We start from the raw sequence: 9017 nt of genomic DNA, 5'->3' as shown, positions 1-9017 counted from the left end.
CAAATTCACAGAAGTGAATACACGACCCTTGAATATGTGAGCTTGAAGTCGTGTATTCTAAGGTCGCGTATTCTCACCTGATTTTTGCAACTTGCTCAGCCATTTGCTCTATTTTCACACTACTTTCCAACTCTACTCCAGACAAGAATTTAGTCTGCACATGTTCAAGGGACTTTTTAAAAGAAAAAAGGAGTTTTATGTCTTGTCCAAAAACCATTTTTTGACTCTCTTAACACAAGGGATGTAAGAATCATTAAAAAGGGAGAATAGGACATTTTTAGAAGTAATTATGATCAGATTTTAACATTAGAACTTAGTGGTTAGTCTTGTTTTGTTCTCTCTAGCTTAAACTTTTGTGAGAATAAGTGGAGACTTCATTGTACAACTCATTTGTTGAAGATATAGAAGATCATTGGGAGGTTCTTCACTAATCTTGGCTAAGATTTCTTTATCTATCTTTTACGTGTGATTCAATGTTTGTTCATGCAATGAAGCAATGTTCTTTCTTGTCATATATTATATGAGTAGCTAAATTTTTAGATCTAGGGAGTAGATGAAACTTATGACTACTTCATATGAACTGAATATGATTTATACTTATTACACCTTGTATTAACTTGTCTATTTATGCATGCTTATAACTTGTGTTAGTGCTTATAACTTGTGCTGCTTGATCACCAGTAGCAAGTTTTTAGTTGTTATATTCAATAAAAGTTGGAAATAATGACGAAACAACAAAAATAGAACTTGAGTAGTATTCTCATTAGAATAGAGATATGCTTAAGTGGATTAAACTTGTATTTCATGAAAGAAACAAGAGTAGATTTAGTTATTCATCATGAGAATAGGGAAAACTAATCTATATTAGGCCATTTTATCATGAGAATGAGATTTGGTAATATTGGAAATGAATCCCTAATTAAACAAGAGTTGTAACGAGAGGTAAATATATTTATTTGTATCTTTGATGCCATAAGTAGAATCTATATTACTAGATTCAAGTATTTAGTGAATTTTTTCCATTGTTACCTTGCAAATATCTAGTTAAGACTAGTTAGCTAGTAGTAATTATAACTTCTCTTGCTTAGGTTGATTATTAGTCTAAATAATTGAGTAAATAAGGACCTAGTACTTGCAAAGTTGCTTGCTGTAGGATCGACCCGATATATATCATAAATTACAAGTTTGACCTGTATGCTTGCAGAAAAATAGGTGTAATTCGGAATTAAACTTGTACTTATATCAAAAACCCGTCAAATTTTTGGCATCGTTGCCGGGGAGCGGCAATATTAGGGCCTAACAAGGTTTATTAATTTAGACATTCTCTATACTAATTAGTTAAACATTGCTTCTAGTTAAGTTAGAATTTTTATTAGTTTTTGTGAATTAATTACTACATAACCTCTTTTATTTTTGTTTGTAGTGTATGCACCGGATTTTACGGATAGTCACACCTTTTGATCCGAAAATTCAAAAGGCACTATGTATACAAAGAAGGCGTACACCACAACAATAAGAAGAAAAGGTTTGACAACAAATAGAGAGACTCGCGATAGAGCTACCTTTTGAAGTTGAAATCGTGAAAATAGAAGCAAATAGGCGAGCTCTTAGGGATTTTGCTCTACAGAGAATCCAAGGATCTTAAACAAGTATAGGATGATCGACGGTAAATGCTAATAATTTTGAGATTAAACCATCATTAATCCAAATAGTGCAACAATATCAATTTGGAGATAATGCTGTAGAGGATTCAAATGCACACTTAGCCACATTTTTTGAGATATATGATACAATCAAAATGAATAGAGTTAGTGAGGATGCTATAAAGTTAAGGTTGTTCCCATTTTCATTGAGGGATAAGGTTAAAATTTGGTTACATTCTCATGCCCCTAAAACTTTCACTATTTGGGATAATTTGTCTAGAGTATTTTTTAATAATTATTTTTCACCGGGCAAAACGGCTAAATTTAGAATGGATATTACTACTTTTAGTCAATTGGATGGTGAATCATTATATGAAGCATGGGAAAAGTTTATAGATTTGTTTCAAAAATATCCACACCATGGGGCTTCTCTGTGACGACCTGATTTTTTCCTACTTTAATTCTATTTTACTGACTTATTTAATTATTTATTCACCCGTTTATTCCGAATAATTTATTTCAACCATTTTAAATCCATTTATATGGAACCATGTCTCATTTATTTTTTTAAAACGTCTCACTAGCAATTTAATTTTTCTGCTGCTCGTCTAGTAAGGAATAGCGAATACACGTTTTTTGAGACAATATTCGATCCAAGGGTGCAATAATTTTAGAGGATTAAGAATGCTCAATTGTAGATTAAGAAAAGTTAATTGAGAGATTAGATGTGAGTGAGTAATATTAAGCTTTTATCGCGCGCGTGTCGAAAGTTTCTCGAAAGTCGCACCATGCGACTAATTGGAGATTTGAGAATTTAATACTAGACTCGTAAGTATGAGTAATTACAATGTTAGAGGAAGTACCTTGGAGGATTAGTGCATGAGTATATCAAACCCGAGAGAAAATGGTAGTACGAAACCCTATTTTGCACTATTAAGAATTGACTTTTGTGCACCATCTTAAAGTAGATTTTTCCATTCTTTCTCTTTATCACACAAAACCCTCATCTCTCTCACCTCATTCAGCCAACCAACCAAGAGGAAAAAGGAAGAAGGAAAACTCCATTACTTTGGCTCCAATTCACTTGCAAATTTTCATCCAACTTTCTAGTTTCTTGGAGATTCATCCTAGCTTGGAGTAAGAAGCAATCTTGTGGAATTTCTTGGAGGAAATTTCAGCAAAAAATCTGGTTTTCTTCAAGGGTTTTAAGGGTAACCACTCCACCTCTTTTATCTTTCAAATTACAAGAAGTTTAACGGTTAATCTTCATGGGTTTACAACCCTAGCAAGAAAATAGGTTAGAGGATTTGAGAAAACCATTTACCTTACTTTAATCTCTAGGCTAGCGGTGTTGAGGAGGCTTGTAGGTAGCTGACCTGAGGCTATGTTGCTTGGTTAATGTTGTTTGTGTGATGAATGAGAGAATTCCGGTTAGAAAGTGGAGAGAAAGTTGGAAAATGGTGGAGGTTGAGCTGGCCAAAAATTCTGTTCATGTTGTTCTGTTTTAGTTTCAAAATTTTGATGCTTGGTTGACTGTGAAATTGATGGATATATGTTGTATATTGTGTGTATAAAGTGTCTTTCAAAAATTGTATCGGATGGTTGTACAAAACTTGAGTTTTGGTAGAGGTTCGAATCTGGAAAACGTATAACAGTGCACTAGAACAGTGCTTTTTTGTCCGAACATAACATTTTGAACAAAAGTCAAAATTGAGTGTCATTAGTGGCATTCAAAACTAGACATTCATAGCTTTCCAATGGTATAAAAATCCCTTGCTAGTTCATTTTGAGTGATCCGTAGCAAGTTGGCAAAGTTGGCTGTTCTGTTTTGACTGGCTGTTTGAATGAAACTAGAAAGCTGCATCTTGTGGCTTGATTTTGTCCCACTTGTGAAAAGATTTTCAAAATGATATCTTCTGATAAATTGTAGTATTTTGAACCTAGTTTCCAACTCCATCAACCATTCTCAATTTGGAGTTGTATAAAGTTAGATATGGCTTGATTTTGAAAATGCAACAAAGCTGGAAAAAGGAAACTTTTCCCTTTCTTGCTGACCGAATGGTCAAATCTGTTTTGGGATGTTATATTTCAAAAATTTTGGTGCCTTTTGTTATTCTTGGTTTTGATGATCACAAAAGTTTGTTTATACAGACCAAGAAAGTGAACACTTTGATCAGGTCTGTTGGAACAAAGAAAGCATATGTTCGTTTATCTCCTGACTACGTTGCTTTGGATGTGGCAAACAAGATTGGAATAATATGAATGAATTTAGTCATTGTTTTGTTTTCGATCAAAGATATTGTCTTTTAAGTATGTCTAGTTTGTCATTCTTGGTACTTTGAAATATTTGTCTAACCTTCCTCAAATACAAGTGTTTTTTGTCTATCCAAGAATCAGGTTCAAATATGTCATGAAATGTAAAACAACCAAAATGAGAAGCAAAAACAGGACAATCAGGTCGGACGGCCGAAAGGAAACTGTCGGACGTCCGAAAAGATAAAGAACATCAGGAAGGAAGCACCGTCGGACGCTCACATGGAAGCATCGGACGTCCGGAAGGATCGGACGCTTGCCATCGGATGCTAATCAACCGCATCGGACGTCCGAAAAATTCCAAGATAACTTGCTAGCTCTCGGCCCAAGGTCGGACGCTGTGCTGTCGGACGACAAAGAACTTATCGGACGTCCGAACCTCAACTTGGCTATCATCGGACGATTGGTTCGGACGATGATTCGATCGTCGGACGTCCGACAGCCCCAACGGCTAGTTGACTCTTCAGCTGCCTTCTATCCGTTGGAAGCATTGATGAAGCCCATTTCTGGATCCCTTTAAAATCAAACTGGTCTGAACGAAGTAGGGACTTTTGCTCACTTTGTTTACAAGTTCTCAAGAGATATTTTAGCTAGAAAATAGTCTCCAAAGCAGATTTGTATTAAAGTGGTGTGAATTTCTGTTGAGCATTTCTTTTGTGGTTGAAAGGATCTTTAGTGTAGCTTTGTTGAGGGTTTTCTGAGTGATTGTAAAACTTCCTAGCTTGACTAAGTGAGGCTTAGGGCAAGGAGGAAGAGCTCCCTCCATTGTACATCTAGTTGATCTTCGTTCATCAAAGAGAAGTTGCTCTTCCTAGTGTTTGGTCTTCAAGTTTGGGTAAAGCTTGGTAGACACTTGGTTTGTTTCTCTATTTTATATTTCTGTTTAATAAAATCTTCATTGCTTATCTATACTTGCTTCTCTGATTAATATTGCTATTGTCTTCTAATCTACTTGGTTGATCATTACTAAAAAGGAAGGTAAATTTTCATTAAAGAAAAAGTGCATAAACTTGGTTAAGATTTTAATCAACCAATTCACCCCCCCTCTTGGTTGTCTGTGGGACTTACAATTGGTATCAGAGCTTGGTCTCCTTGAGATTAAGCTCTAACGGCTTGGAGTAAAGATGACAACCAGTCATGCTATGTTTGTTGAGGGGCAATCTGTTACTAGGCCTCCCATGTTCAGTGGCTCTAACTATGTTAGCTGGAAAGAACGAATGATTATCTTTTTGCAATCTATCGATATTGAACTATGGTTTATTGTGAGTGAAGGACCGCATGAAGCTAACTTTCTTGATGCAGATACAGGGTTGCTTCGGCCAAAAACAAGAGTTGAAATGAATGCTCAAGATAGGACTAACCTCACATTGAATGCCAAGGCCATGAATGTTATTTATAGTGCCCTAGATTCAAATGAATCAATCAGAGTAAAAGGCTGCAAATCGGCTAAAGAAATCTGGGATAAACTAAGAGAAATCCATGAGGGTGGTGACAATGTGAAAGAACAGAAAAAGGCCATCTTGGTCACGAAATATGAATCATTTAAAATTGAACCTCTTGAGGATATTGACAAAATGTATTGCAGGTTCACTGACTTGATCAAAGATCTCGAGGCGTTGGGCAAAGAGTACACCTTGGGAGAGAAGAACAGGAAAATTCTCAATGCCTTGGACAAAGAATGGGAAAATAAAGTGACAGCAATAGAGGAGGCCAAGGATTTAAGTTCTGTGCCTATTGAATCTATCATTAACTCACTAACCACTTATGAGTTGAAACTGAAATCTAAAGTGCAGGAGGAAGAGGATGCTAGAGCAAAGAGAAACATTGCTCTAAAGACTACTCAAGGTGAAGATGATTCTGCTCATCTGGATGATGAAGACTCGGATGGTGATGATAATGATCTTGCTCTCATCACCAGAGGCTTCAAAAGAATCCTGAATAAAAGAAAGTTTAGAAGGGGAGGACCTAGCAATCAATTCCAGAATCAGCCATCTATCGCAAAGTATAAAGGTAAACAAGATTTCAACAAGAAACAGTTGGACAAATGCTTCGAATGTGGACAGATTGGACATTATGCAAACGAATGCCCCATGAAGAAGATGAAAGATGGAAAAGCTGATCGAAAGCCAAGATTCAACAATTTTCAGATTACTTGGAATGAATGCAACTCCGAAGGGGAAGTTGAAGAAGAAGAAGAATCTGCTCAAATGGCCTTCATGGCTATTGGAAATAATGAGGTAACCTCCACACACTCTCAATCTGAAAGTGATAATGATGAAGATGATGATCTTGAATCTTTTGTTGAAAAACTGCATAATGCCTTGAAGGAATCCTATGATAAAAACAAGCAGTTAAAACAGAAAATGGCTTTTCTCATTCAAGAAAATGCAAGTCTTTTTCAACAAAATAAACAACTAAAGACCGACAATGAAAGTCTAGTAAGAGCTGGATGTAATGTTCAAGATGAGCTTGATAGAAAGACAAATATTTGTGAAATGCTGAAGGAAAGACATGGTGATTTAAAAAAAAGGATGGACAGCTTGGATGAGAATTTGAAAGCAAGAAAGCAGGAGTTTAACAAAAGGAACATGTTATCTACACATCCTACTACTTTTCAAAGAACATTTGCACACAACAAAATTGCACATGGTTTCACAACATATAGAAGAGGTGAATTAAGATATGTCAAACCAGTACAGGTTAAGGACTCTTCCATTATGTGTGTTTTTTGTTGTCAAAGAGGGCATTTGAAAAGTAATTGCTATGTGAAAAGAAATCTGAACAAAGGGATGAAGTGCATGTGGTTAGTTAGATACAATGCTAACTATTATGGACCCAAAAATTAAAAAGGGTACCAAACACGTTATCTTTTCAGGATAAAGGATCAAACAAGTCAAAATGGTTTATTGATAGCGGCTGCTCAAGGCACATGACCGGTGATCCTTCCTTGTTCATAAAGCTGAAATCAAAATCAAGTGGAAAGGTAACATTTGGTGATGATGTGAAAGCTAAGACAATTGGAATAGGTGATGTTGGTAAGGATGGTGAAACTTTTGTTCATAATGTGCTCTTGGTTGATAACTTAGGTTATAACTTGCTTAGTGTTAGTCAACTGTGTGATAAAGACTTGTATGTGTTATTTAAAAAGCATGAATGCATTGTACTTGATTCCAAATATAATGTTGTGTTCAAAGGTAAGAGGTTTAATGACATATATATTGTGATTCTTGATAAAGTTGATTCTTCTAGCTTAAAATGTCTTAAAGCTTCAAATGAAGATTCTTGGTTGTGGCATAGAAGACTTTGTCATTTTAACATGGATTTACTAAAGGAAATTTCGAAAAAGGAGTTGGTTAGAGGCTTGCCAAAAATTAGTTTTGATAAGGACAAAATATGTGATGCATGTCAATTTGGGAAGCAAACTAAAATTTCTTTTAAACCAAAAATGTGTGTATCTACTTCAAAACCTTTGGAACTCTTGCATCTTGATTTATTTGGTCCCACTCAAATCACTAGCTTGGGAGGTAAAAAATATTGTTTTGTAATTGTTGATGATTATTCCAGATACACTTGGGTGATATTTCTTGCTCATAAAGATGATGCCTTCAAGAATTTTACTTCAATGTTTGCTAAAGTGCAAAATCTGCTTGGGTTAAAAATTGTTAGGATTAGAAGTGATAATGGGACGGAATTCAAGTATTGTGGTTTTCCAGAATTTTGTGATCATAATGGTATAACACATGAGTTTTCTATTGCAAGGACTCCACAGCAAAATGGTGTTGTAGAAAGGAAAAACAGGACTCTCCAAGAGGCTGCTAGAACTATGTTGAATGAATGTAGGTTGCCTAAATATCTTTGGGCGGAAGCGGTAAACACTGCATGTTATGTGATGAATAGAATACTCTTGAGACCTATTTTAAAGAAAACTCCTTATGAGCTGATTTTTGATAAGAAACCTACGGTTGGTTATTTCAAAGTATTTGGTTGTAAATGCTTTATTTTGAATCTAAAGGAACATCTTGGTAAGTTTGACAAAAAATCTGATGAAGGAATATTTTTGGGGTATTGTGAGAATAAAAGAGGATATAGAGTTTTTAATAGAAGGACACTTGTGATTGAAGAAGCTATACATATAACATTTGATGAAGCCAATGATGATAATTCCAAAAGTTTGTGTGAGGATGATGATGTAGGTGTTCGAGAAGGAATGGAAAAGCTATCAATTGGAAATGAAGGAAGTTCTGAACCAGCAGCAACTGAAATGGAAAATGAAGTTCATAATGATCAAGAAGAGGAAGATGAAGACAAAAATGATGATCTACTCAAAGATCTTCCCAAGGCTTGGAAATTCAACCAAAATCATCCAAAAGAGCTTATAATTGGTGATCCATCCGAGAAGGTAAACACTCGTTCCTCATCCAGAAAATTGATTGATAATTTTGCTTTAGTTTCTCTTTTTGAACCCAAAAATATCAATGATGCTTTAAAGGATGAAAATTGGATTTTGGCTATGCAAGAGGAACTTAATCAATTTGAGAGAAATGAAGTTTGGACACTTGTTGATAGACCTCAAAATCAACCTATCATTGGCACAAAGTGGATTTTTAGAAATAAGTTGGATGATAAAGGTGTTGTTGTAAGAAATAAAGCCAGATTAGTTGCTAAAGGATATGCACAAGAAGAAGGAATAGATTTTGATGAAACATTTGCTCCCGTAGCAAGATTAGAATCTATTAGAATGCTTCTTGCTTTTGCTTGCTTCAAAGGTTTCAAATTGTTTCAAATGGATGTTAAAAGTGCCTTTTTAAATGGTTTTATTGATCAAGAAGTGTATGTGGATCAACCCCCAGGTTTTGAAAATACAAAATTTCCAAGTCATGTGTTTAAACTTTCTAAAGCTTTATATGGTTTAAAACAGGCTCCAAGAGCTTGGTATGAAAGATTAAGTGGGTTCTTGATTGAAAAAGGTTTCAAAAGAGGTATTGTGGACACCACACTTTTTACTAAGCATGTGTTGAATGACCTTCTCATTGTGCAAATATATGTTGATGATATTATCTT

At 35.1% G+C, this 9017-nt stretch overlaps 1 non-coding gene across 1 annotated transcript; it reads right to left on the bottom strand.

The window, feature by feature from the left end:
* Nucleotides 1–1963: 1963 nt before the first annotated feature.
* LOC113707565 (small nucleolar RNA R71) lies at nucleotides 1964–2070 on the bottom strand. The gene has a single exon (XR_003452288.1). It is a non-coding gene; the product is annotated as a small nucleolar RNA R71 (small nucleolar RNA).
* Nucleotides 2071–9017: the final 6947 nt, after the last annotated feature.

This window comes from Coffea arabica, chromosome 8c (assembly GCF_036785885.1).
Source record: "Coffea arabica cultivar ET-39 chromosome 8c, Coffea Arabica ET-39 HiFi, whole genome shotgun sequence".
NCBI lineage: Eukaryota > Viridiplantae > Streptophyta > Magnoliopsida > Gentianales > Rubiaceae > Coffea > Coffea arabica.
This window is presented reverse-complemented; position numbering and strand designations above follow the sequence as displayed.